The sequence below is a fragment of the Cebus imitator genome, unplaced genomic scaffold, assembly GCF_001604975.1.
Source record: "Cebus imitator isolate Cc_AM_T3 unplaced genomic scaffold, Cebus_imitator-1.0 Scaffold195, whole genome shotgun sequence".
Taxonomy (NCBI): domain Eukaryota; kingdom Metazoa; phylum Chordata; class Mammalia; order Primates; family Cebidae; genus Cebus; species Cebus imitator.
Genome location: NW_016107510.1, coordinates 755,319 through 768,257, shown reverse-complemented (window position 1 = coordinate 768,257; position 12,939 = coordinate 755,319).

The window sequence follows — 12,939 nt, the reverse complement described above, 5'->3', positions numbered from 1 at the left end:
TTTCCAGACAATCACAATAAAGCAAATATCACAATAAAGCAAGTTATACAAACCTTTTCACTTCCCAGTACATACAAAAGTTAGGTTTATACTATACAGCAGTCTAGTTTGTGTGCAATAGCCTTATGTTTAAAAAAGTACATATTTTAATTTAAAAATGCTTTATTGCTAAAAAATGCTGACACTGCTGTGCCAAAAGTGAACACGTGCTATTGAAACAATGGTGCCAATAGATTGCTCGACACAGTGTTGCCACAAAACTTCGATCTGTAAAAATACTTAAAATAAAACAGTATCTGTGAGATGCAATAAAGCAAAATATAATAAAACAAGTTACGTCTGTATTTGCTTTACATATTGGGATTCAAAGAAACTGATTTTTCCTTAGAATACTTAAGGAAATATACATACTAAAAGCAGCTTGCACAAGGTAGCTTATGCCTGCAGTCCCAGCACTTTGGGAGGCCAAGAAGGGCGCATCACCTGAGGTTGGAAGTTCGAGACCAGCCTGGTCAACATGGAGAAACCCCGTCTCCACTAAAAATACAAAAATTAGCTGGGCGTGGTGGCAGGCACCTATTTTCCCAGCTACTTGAGAGGCTGAGGCAGGAGAATCGCTTGAACCTGGGAGGCAGAGGTTGCAGTGAGCCAAGATCACACCATTGCACTCCAGAGCTTGGGTAATGAGAGCGAAACTCCCAAGTAGGGAAATGCAATATGTTACACATTCTCCTTTAGTCTTGTTATAAGCACACCATGTAGGAAAACACATAACAACAACAGTCTGTTCAGCTGAAGGTATCAGTTAAGGTGGTATTCAGTTGCATGTATCAGAGAACTGATTATAGCAGCTTAATCACATAGGACCTTTTTTCTCCTGTAATAAGAAATAAGAGGTAGGCAGGTCCAGCACAAGTGCCACTCTTCAAGAACCTCATCAAATATGTGGGCTTATTCAAGAATCTTGCTCTATCATCCATATTGCATGACATTTGTCTTTATAAAGCAAGATGGCTATTCCTCTGGCATTGTTTCTGTGTTTGGGATAGAATCAGGAAAGGCTGGGACAGGGTAAGGGAAAAAACTTCTTGCCCTATGAAACTATCCCTTTTTGCCAGGGGTATAATTTCTTGCCCAGAATCCTCCCCGCCCTCTTTGGAATTTTGCTTGAATTTCATTGGTTGGAAGAGGGTCTATATAGCCATCCCCAGCTACAAGGGATTAGAGGAAGTGAACACTGTTTTCTTTTCTTTTTTGAGATGGAATTCCACTCTTGTTGCCCAGGCTGTAGTGCAATGGCATGTTCTCAGCTTGCTATAACCTCCGCCTCCCAGGTTTAACTGATTCTCCTGCCTCAGTCTCCCAAGTAGCTGGGATCACAGGTGCCCACCACCACACCTAGCTAATTTTTTTGTATTTTTAGTAGAGACAGGGTTTCACCGTCTTGGCCAGGCTGGTCTTGAACTCCTGACCTCAAGTGATCCACCCACCTTGGCCTCCCAAGGAGGTAAACACTTTTAACTGAACACATTGACACCCTTTACCAAAACACAGTTCCAGTGGTAAAGCAGGAGAAAGAAGGGAAGTAATGAAATATGGTAGGCTGCTAACAGTATCTGACACACTTAAGAACAATAATCATACATTTGTTCCTGTAGGAAGGACAAATTTTTACAGTATAAGTGCTACTTGTGCAATATCCCTGGATCCCCAGTAATAGCCACTTTCTATTCAAAACAGAATAACTAAATGATGCCTTTTCCTTATCTTGACATTCATAATACTGCCCCCCTCCTCCTGAGAAGGCTTTTTTCTCTCCTAGTCTCCATTGAATTCTTTCTCATGCTTCATGAGCCAAATCAAAAACAACTCTGAAGCCTTCTGCAAACATCTTACCCCACTCTATACATGGGGTCAAGATAAAGCTTCCCATCCTCTGCAGTAGCTCCAGAACATACTAACATGTCATCTACACTGGGATTTTATTCAAATTATTTGTTCATAATTAATTATTAATAGCTAATGTTTACCGAGTGCCACATTCTGCTGCTATATGCTTCATATGCATTATTTTATTTTATCTTCACAACAAAAATTGGGCACTCCAATGTTCATTAATGCACTGTTTCCAAAATGTGAAAATAACCTACATTCCCAACAAAAAAAACTGAATAAAGAAAATGTGGTATATATACACAATGAATACACTATTCAGCCTTAATGAGAAGAAAATTCTGTCATGTGTGACAAGAATGAAAACTGAGGATTTAATGCTAAGTGAAATAAGCCAGTCCCAGAGACACAAATACCATATGATTCCACTTACATGAAGTATTCAAAATAGTCAAATTTATAGACACAAAAAGGGAAATTTCCAGGGGCTAGGGGATTGGGGTAATGAAGGGTTTCTAATCAACAGGCTTAAAGTTTCGGTTGTGCAAAATGAATAAGCTCTAGATCAGCGGTCCACAACCTTTTTGTCACCAGGGATTGGTTTTGTGGAAGACAATTTTTCCATGGACTGGGGAGGGAGTCCACGGGGGAATAATTTTGGGATTAAACTGTTCCACTTCAGATCATCAGGCATCAGATTCTCATAAGGAGCATGCAACTTAGATGCTTCACACACGCAGTTCACAATAGGGTTTGTGTTTCTATGAGAATCTAATGCTGCTGCCCATCTGACAGGAGGTGGAGCTCAGGTGGTAATGCTCACTGGCTCCTCACCTCCTGTTGTGCAGCCCAGTTCCTAACAGGCCATGGACCTGTACCAGCCCATGGCTCAGGGGTAGGGGACCCCTATGCTAAATAAGATGGTACTTATATTCAATAATTATGTATTATGCACCTTAAAATCTGTTAGGCAGATAGAGCTAATGGTAAGTGTTCTTACCACAATTAAAAAAAGAAAATACTTAAGGTGGTCCATTATTTTCCTTTTATACATTTATTTATTTTTTGACAGAGTCTCTCTCTGTCATCCAGTCTGGAGTACAGTGGCGCGATCCTGGCTCACTGCAACCTCCGCCTCCTGGGTTCAAACAATTCTCCTGCCTCAGCTTCCTGAATAGCTGAGATTACAGGTGCCTGGCACCATGCCTGGCTAATTTTTTGTATTTTTAATAGAGATGGAGTTTCACCACGTTGGCCAGGCCAGTCTCGAGCTCCTGACCTTAAGTGATCTGCCCACCTTGGCCTCCCAAAGTGCTGGGTTTACAGGCGTAAGCCATCACGCCCAGCCCATTATTTCCATTTTATTGATGAGTGGTAGGGCTGAGTTTTGAACCCAAGTTAAACTGACTATAGGATCTAAAAGCATCATCACCATACCATTCATAAATGTCTCTCTGAGAACACTATCATCCTTTTTGAAGACAAAGACTACTTCTTAAATGTCTATTTCTTCACTGGATTCTTTATAACACTAGACTTTGTTCACTACAAGGGATCAATTAATGTCTCATTTCACAGACAAGCAAATTGAGAGTGAGGGAAGTTGTTAGTCATATTGCCTAGGCAAGAACTATGTTATTTTTGCCCTGCTTCCAGTTTACTTATCTTTACACTACACTGTAATCTGCTATCCAATCTTTTGAAAAATGTTGAATACCTACCATGGGCCATGTAGGCGCTATGTTTTGCCTAGGTCAAAGGTCCTAGTCTTAAGGATCACAATCTTGCTTATTGAGAAGAAACAAATACTGGAAAGGATCACATGAAACATTTTCATCTTTCAGCCTGGGGCTGTGTGAAACTGTTGCTAGTTCTGGGTCCAAAGGAATGCTGGGAGGAAATCCATCAAGTATGCCATCATTTATCATTTTGTGGGGTTTCTGCCCCTGGTTTCTCTTCTGCTCCCTACAGACCATTTCTGATGTCACAACAGCAGTTCAGCTCTACAGAAGACACATGTCTGGAAATCCTCCGCTTTTGCTCTCCTGGGTTCTGAGTCACACCACTTCTCCCACCACCTGAGGGATAAGTCTATCAGAGAACCTCACAAGACTTTCAGTATGTCAGAATTGTCATTACTCACTGTGCAGATTTTTTCTGGGCTCTGCAGTCTTTGAAACCATTTGCAGAAAAAGAAAACATAAACTTCAGACAACTCTCGATTTTATGCCAATGAAAGTATAGGCCAGGCATGGTGGCTCATGCCTGTAATCCCAGCACTTTGGGAGGCTGAGGTGGGCAGATCACTTGAGGTCAGGAGTTTGAGACCAGCTTGGGCAACATGGTGAAACTTCATCTCTATGAAAAATACAAAAATCACCTGGGCATGGTGGCATGCACCTGTAGTCCCAGCTACTCAGGCTGAGGCAGGAGAATTCCTTGAATCCAGGAGGTGGAGGTTACAGTGAGCTGAGATTGTGCCACTGCACTCCACCCTGGGTGACAGAGTGAGACTCTGTCTCAAAAAGAAAAATCAACAAAAAAAGAAAGTGTAAAGAAGAGCCTTTGCCCCTTGTGTTTGGGTAAGCCAAGCCCCAAGCTCTCTACCCCTCTGTCATACAACATTGCCACCACCAGAGGTAGCTAGCATGGAACTCTGTCTTCAACAAACTGTTCACTGCAGAGGATCTTGCTGACATTGAAGTAAGCCAATGAGGTTATCTATTTCTTCATATCTGCTTCATATCTGCAGTAAATGTCCAGGCACACAGATGCCCTCCATGGGGAAAAGGGAGGAAGCAAAAGTTAGCCATGGCCAGTGGCTACCTCTGGCCCCAAATTTCATCTAGAGGAAAGAAACCAACCTGGCCCAGTGGGCTTAATCAATTATGAAAATGGCCTTCAGGCCGGGCGCGGTGGCTCAAGCCTGTAATCCCAGCACTTTGGGAGGCCGAGGCGGGTGGATCACGAGGTCAAGAGATCGAGACCATCCTGGTCAATATGGTGAAACCCCGTCTCTACTAAAAATACAAAAAATTAGCTGGGCATGGTGGCGCGTGTCTGTAGTCCCAGCTACTCAGGAGGCTGAGGCAGGAGAATTGCCTGAACCCAGGAGGCGGAGGTTGCGGTGAGCGAGATTGCGCCATTGCACTCCAGCCTGGGTAACAAGAGCGAAACTCCGTCTCAAAAAAAAAAAAAAAAAAGAAAATGGCCTTCAAAGATCCTTTTGTGGCCAGTGTATGAGCAATAAAAATGCACTTCCTACCTCTACAACATGGACAAACTCTGACTTCTTCTTCTCCTGGCTTTTTTGTTGAGAGGCTGAGGTGATATAAATGTCCCTTGAAGAAGACATATTGAATTATTCATACTTCTAGAAGTTTAACAGCAACTCTTTTCTTTGACTCTTTGCACCCACTTCTGAGGATACAGGGGTGTTTATGCAAGGCGAGTGAAGATCTAAAGATCAGGTTTGATTTGGTACTCACTCTGAGGAAAGGGGATAAATAAGATGTGTAAAGATAAAAGGGCAGGTGTTGAAGATGTCTTTGGTTCCCCTCTTCCCATGCCCTGGGCATATCTGTGATTTTAGCTGCAGCTATAGTGGATTATTTCAAGAGAGCTAAGACTCATCTTCCTCTGTGAGTATATTCTGTCTTCATCTCTGTCTAGAGGTCTTTTCTAAGGCAACAGGAGTCCATTCAGTTGGAAAGGCAGCCCAGAAATGCAGGGGAATTCATGTCTGTGAGGGTAATTCTCAACCAATAAGGTCCAGAGTTGGTAGGTACACAAGACAACCTCCCTCCCACAGATAGACCATTCTGGGGGACACTCTCACACCTCTCAGGAGGATTGAGGAGCTGCCTCAATGCTCTACTCTTATGTTGGCCTTTCCTCCTTCCCTGTCTCTCTCTCCTGGACTCTCCATCCTTGCTTCCTGGGACTATTTTCCAGGTTCAGAAGTCCTTGTATTAGGTACTTCTTTTAGTAAAATCCAAACTTACATACTACTGATATCAAAACAGTTCATTAGTAGATTCAAATCAGTCAACTGGATAAATTTGAGAGAAGAAAAAATCAGTTCATACTTATTATTTGACATTATACAAGCCTAGGGAAAAAATGTTTGATTAATTTTTTAGTAATTATGTTGACAGTGCTTGAAAGCAGACTACAGGTGCTATTATACTGAAGCAAGTGGCCTACTGTAACAAAGGATTATGTAAAATTTGTTAGCACAAAGATTGCATACACTAAGCCTCCCTAGCTCCTTTCTATTCTTATCTAACATAGACCTTTCTGCCACGCAAAGTGTCCTCCAATTTGGTGGTCAGGCAACAACAAAATCGTGGCTCCTGAAACTTAACTAATTTCTATAGTATGAACATATTCTAGATTATTAAAATATTTTCAGTTCAAACAAGAAAATGCAATAGGCTTCACTTTGCCATAATCAGGCCTCTGTCACATGCTGGTGTTATGTTCTAGGACTATGATTTAGCTGCAGCCTATCTGACAACATGTCATAACAGAGAGGTTAAGTGTGGTTCAGCTGTACATTGGTAATTATCCTTATCTGGTCTGGTTTGACATAGTTATAGAAATACTGTAATTGTCTTACAACATTGAGTCCTAATAAATTGAAAATCAAATAGACTATGTATTAGTCAGGGTTCTCAAAAGAAACAGAGCCAATTGTACACAGAATGTGTGCGTGTGTGTGTGTGTGTGTGTGATGTATATATGTATATAGTATTATGTAGTATACATATATACATTACATTCTTGCTGTTTGTGTATATATATGCTGTGTGTATATATACATATAATTGACCCTTGAGAAGCTGAGCAACACAAGTTTGAACAGTGCAGGTCCATTTATAAGCAGATTTTTTTCAATAAATATATTTGGAAAATTTTTGGTGATTTGTGACAATTTAAAAAAAACCCCACAGACAAACCTTGTAGCCTAGAAATATGTTTATAATTATGAAAAAATTAGGTATGTCATTAATACATGACATATATGTAGATACTAGTCTATTTTGTTATTTACTACAAAAAATATATACATATCTATTATAAAAAATTAAAATTTATAAAAACTTATGCACACAAATGATATATGGTATGTTATTTGCTGTTAAGAGAAATGTAAGCAAATGTAAACATGCAATACTAAGTTATAACTACATAAAATTAACTGTAGTACATACTGTACTACTGTAATGATTCTTTAGCCACCTCCTGTTGCTATTGTGGTTAGCTCAAGTGTTGGAAGTATTCACTTAAAACTCCCTGTGATGCTAATCATCTCTAGTAAATGGTGTATTGCAGTAAAAATGACATTTCAGAGTTCTTGTGTATTTTTCATTGTGTTTAGTGCAATACTGAAAAGCTTGAATAACATCATGGGACCCACATGAAGTGCCTCTAGTGATGCCAGAAGCACTTCCAAGAAGCAGGGAAAGGTCATAACATTACAAAAAAAAAGTTGAGTTGCTTGATGGTTACCATAGACTGAGTTCTGCAGCTGAAGTTGCAAAACATTTCATGGAAAAGGAATTCAGTGTAAGAACCATTGTAAAAAAAGAAAAGGAATTCATGAAGCATTTATTGGAGCTACGCAACAGCCATGAATACCTTGCATTTTTTACAAAATACCTTCTTAGGTTGAATTGAAAATATAGTTCTTTTTGTGGGTGCAGGATGACTATAAAAAAGGCATGCCTACAGACTCTAGTATGATTTGAGAAATAATAAAGTCATCACATGACAACTTAAAGTGAAAGGAAGGTGAGGGCTCCAAGGTTGGATAAGTTAGTGCCAGCAAAGGATGGTTTGATAATTTTAGACAGATGTTTTGCTTCAAAAATATTAGGATAACAGGAGAAGCAGATTCTGCTGACCAAGAGGCTGTAGAATTCCCAGATGTCACTTTAAAAAATCATTGAGGAGAAAGAATATATGGCTGAACAAGTTTTAATGCAGACAAAGGCACCTTATTCTGAAAAAAAAAAAAAAAAAAGCCACAAAGGACATTTTTTAGTAAGAAAGAGAAACAAGCCCCAAGACTTAAGGTAGGAAGGGCTAGACTAACTCTATCATTTTGTGCAAATGCAGTCAGGTTTACAGTCAGGATTGCCCTTATCTGTAAAGCTGCTAATTCCAAAGCCTTGAAGAGAAAATATTAACACTAGGTGCCAATCTTTCAGGTGTACAATGAGAAGGCCTGGACAAAGGGAACTCTTCTTCTGGATTGGTTGCATCAAGGCTTTGTCCCTAAAGTTAGGAAGTAGCTTTTTAGTGATTGCCTTTTAAAGTTTTCTTAGTATTACACAATGCCCATGGCCACCCAAATCCCCATGAGTTTAACACTGAAAACATCAAAGTGCTCTACTTGCCCCTAAATACAGACATCTCTAATTCAATCTCTAGATTAGGGAGTCATAAGGAACTTTAGGGCACCCTATGGAAAGAATTGTCAATGCTAAGGAAAAGAGCCCTGATAGACTATCATGAAAATCTGGAAGGATTATACCATTGAAAATGCCATTGTTATAGAAAAAGCAATGAAAGCCGTCAAGCTCAAAACAATAAATTATTGATGGAGAAAACTGTGCTCAGATGTTGTAAATGACTTCATAGGATTTATGGAAGAGCCAATCAAGAAAACCATGAAAGAGATTATAGACATGAGAAAAAGGTGAGGTTGAAGGATTTCAAGATAAAGATCTTAGAGTAACTCAAGAGCTAGTAGACACTACAGCAGAGGAATTAGCAGAAGATGACTTGATGGAGATGAGTGCTTCCAAGCAGAGCCAGACAATGAGGAAGAAGACATAAGAAAGAAGGCGCTAGAAAAACTAATGTTAGATAATCTGTCAGAAGAGCTGTATTTATTCAAAATTGCTTTTAACTTCTTTTATGACATAGATTCTTCTAAGATATGGGCACTGAAACTAAAGCAAAGAGTGGAAGAAGTGCTACCTTATAGAAGCATTTTTAGAGAAATAAGCAAAAGAAGTCAGAAATGACAATGCATTTCCATAAACTTACACTGAGTATGCCTGCCTCTCCTGCCTCCCCTTTCTCCTCCTTCACTTCCTTCGCCGCCCTCACACCTAAGACAGCAAAACGCAACCCTCCTCTTCCTGTTTCTCCTTAGACTACTCAAGGTGAAGACAACAAGGATGAAAACCTTTATGATGATCCACTTCCATTTAATAGATTATAGTAAATATGTTTACTCTTCCATATGATTTTCTTTTCTTTAGCTTACTTTATTGTAAGAATGCAGTGTATAATACATAGAACAAACAAAATACGTATTAATTGACTGTTTATGCTATCAGAAAGCCTTCTAGTCAATAGTAGGCTATTAGTAATTAAGGTTTCCTGGAGTCAAAAGTTTTATGTGAACTTTCAACTGTGCAGGAAGTGGGCACCCCTAACCTCAGCATTGTTCAAGGATCCATGTATATATATGTATGTATATATACATATGAAGAGATTAATATGGGAATTATCTCATGTGATTATGGAGGCTCAGAAGTCTCATGATTGTCTGGAAATTAAAAAACCAAGAAAGCCAGTGGTGTAATTTAGTCCCAAGCTAAAGTTCTGAGAAGCAAGGGGCCACTGGTATAAGTCCCAAGCCCCAAGAACTGAGAGCTCCAATGTCCCAGGGCAGGAGAAGATGGATGTCTCAGCTCAGAGAAAGAGAGAGAGAGAGAACTCCCCTCCTCTACTTATTTGTTCCATCAGAGGCTCTCCATAGATTAGATGGTGCCCACCCATGTTAGTGAAGGTATGTCTGATTCAAATGCTAAGCTCTTCCAGAAACATCCTCAAAGACACACCCCAAAGTTATCTTTTACCAGCTTAAACATTAATGACAGCATTAAAGGGTACCCTTTAATGCAATCAAATTGCAACAGAAAATTAACTATTACATATTTAAAACATGGAGATTAGATCATCCCTTCCAGGTCTACCTGTGAATGACATTCCATAACATTAACACAATACATTTTAATAATTGTATTTGCCTATTCTATAAAACTGGGTATATGTTGAGGGACAATATGTTTTAGATGAAATTGCTGCTAGATGAATATACATTAAATGATAAATCAAACCATCAAATACTCATTAAACCAAAACAGAATTAGAGGAAGTTATTTCATAGAAGACTTGGGAAATCTCAATCAAGTTCTGAATAGTAAGAAAGAGTCAAAATTGCTATAATCTATGTATTTCTCCTCTTCAGAGTAAGAAGCAAAGTCTCCAGAACTCATAAAGTTTCTCAGTCAAAACCCCATTTTTCTCTATCCAGAGCTGCGAATGTGTGTTCTCATCAGATCACAGAGCCTACTCCCAGGCTGCTCAGTAATCCATGAGCCTCCTTGCCCCCGACTCCCAGCCCCTGCCCCCATCCCCCACCCTGCCTTCCTTCGGAGCCTATCTGTCTGGGACCAAAAGTTAAGTTAAATGAAGCCAATTGGCAATCCATTCTACTACTGGCATGAACAGCTTTATCATGTCAAAATGGTTCCTCTGCTTATGTCTCCTGAAAATTTATTTCCCTAAGTTTTTGTCAGTCTTGCCAAATGTGCTGATCTGGGAAATGCTTGGAAAAAACTGGGGGTATGTTTCAACTCTACCATTGTTGAATTTTGTCTCCACTTTAAAAATCAAGTGGTGTACCCCAAAGTGCAGTGTGTACATGAGCTTCTTGTAGCCACAGTATAAAGTCTGCTTTTATAAACAGGTTACCAAATCCCAACAAGAAGTATAAGGGCCAAGCAACTCAAAAATCATGACACTTCATTTTCTTGCCATTATGTAGTGCTAGTCATAGCTCAGAGCTGAATGAACTTTGCATGGCTTATTCCATTTAATCTTCACAACAATCCTATACATTTGTTCAGTTCTTTTTAACTCCATTTAGAAAACTCAGGCTGACAAAAATCAAGGAATTTGCTCAAAGTCATAGAGTTAGATAGAGATGAAGACAAAGTCATGATGACAAAGGAAAATTTTAAATATTCTGTTTTATTTTTAAAATATCACTAAAATAACCTATTCGTCAAGCAAAACTGAGTTTATTACTCACTGTTGTGAGAATTTACTACCTTGACAGAGTTACAGTAGCAGTAACGTTTCAAGGTAGGAGGGCAAAGCTAAGATATTCATGAGGTTGACGGGTGGTATGGTTTAAGGTGGACCTTTGATTTCACTGGATAAGGACTATAATACAATGGGTTATCATTGGTGGATATATCAAAGTAAGGATTTTAAAAGCAAGAGCTTCAAGGAGTCTTAGAGAGGAAGTCGTCATTTCATGCTATTGAAAATTTGAGCAGTTTTAAATGAGTTATAGGTAACTTGCTGAAAGAAAGAGAAGTCATCCTTTGGAATTTTTAAATTTATGAGCAAAAGTTTTCTGGAGTAGTAAAATTGTGTTGTAGAAGACTGTGGGAGAAAACAAAAAGGGTATGTTAATGTGGAATACTAAGTATGTGGGTGCAGATGATTTTGGCTCTCCTCATCAGACAATCGGTCTTGACCTATATTTGGAAAATGTGGTTACAAGACTTATCCTCAAAGGGTTAAAAAGTATAAGGAGATGGAAGTTTCCCAGGTTTCAAGTTCACACGGACTACTCTGCCTCAACTTACATATCAGCCTTCAGAATGAAGACCCTTCCTGGGAGTAAAAGGCCTTCTAGATTGGAGACTAGAAATGAATAATCTCTGGAGGGAGAAGGAAGAATTTATTCTATCAATTGAAGATTGCCAGACCCTACAGCTGTGCCTGCCATATAACATATGCTTGATAAAGATTTATTGAATAAATAATACATTATTAAACAATATAATAACATAATTATTAATAAAAGTTCATTTTACTATCTAATGAGTTCTTGCTCTGTACCAGTTATCAGGCTGGTACTATTTAATTCCCATTATGCTGGGGACAAACTTCCAAAGCCCACACTCAAAGATGCAGAGCCAGGACTGGAATCTGGACTGCAGAGCTTAGAATGCTAAGCCCAATATTGACTACCCTATGAAGAGAAAAAGAAAGCAAAAGAATATTAGATTATAAGAAGGGGAGAAGAAAATTATAGAGTGAAAACTTTGACTATAGGATTGCTAGAAGTATTTGGAGTGTGTGTAAACTCCCAGCCTTGCTGTTTCTATCATGCACGTTTGCTGTGTTTCTGTTTTTTAACTTTCCTTCACACTTTCTACTGTTATAGCAAATATCATAGTTCAAGGAAATTCCTGCTTATGTGGGGTCCCCCATACTGACCCCTATGCTCTTGGAGCTTATCTTTGTATCTCAAGAATCTGGCATTATTCTGGGTACAGATTTGACATTCAACAAACATATCTGCTGAATAAATAACATATCACTTTGTCACATTAAATAGCAATAAACACTTTAAATGCAAATGCTTAGGGCATCTCTATTTTAGGAGATTTCCACATCCTAGTTCTGGAGACACTGATAAATAAGACAAAATAATACATCAGATAGACACCAAAATATGATCCTTGTATTTCAGAAAGCTGATTTTGGAGAATGTAGCTTACACTTGCTGGTGTCTAGGTTTCTTCATACTAAACTTCAGAATTAGCAGACATCTATGTAGTCATAGATAGTCCTGGAAAAGCTGCCGTCATCTGCCTGTAGGAACAGGACCTTTGTCACTAAACTCATGCCCTCTGTAAGCAGGTAATTTCCCCTGAAGGTAAAGGAAAGAAAGGGGCTGTGTTTTTCAAAGTCATCTATCAGATTAAGTTTCTCTTCAACTCAGTTAGAAGCAGGAGGACTGCACTAGTAAAATTTCATCCACATGAAATATAATCCCAGCACTTTGGGAGGCCGAGGAGGGTAGATCATGAGGCCAAGAAATTGAGACCATCCTGGTCAACATGGTGAAACCCTGTCTCTACTAAAAATACAAAAATTAGCTGGGCATGGTGGCGTGCATCTGTAGTCCCAGCTACTCGGGAGGCTGAGGCAGGAGAATTG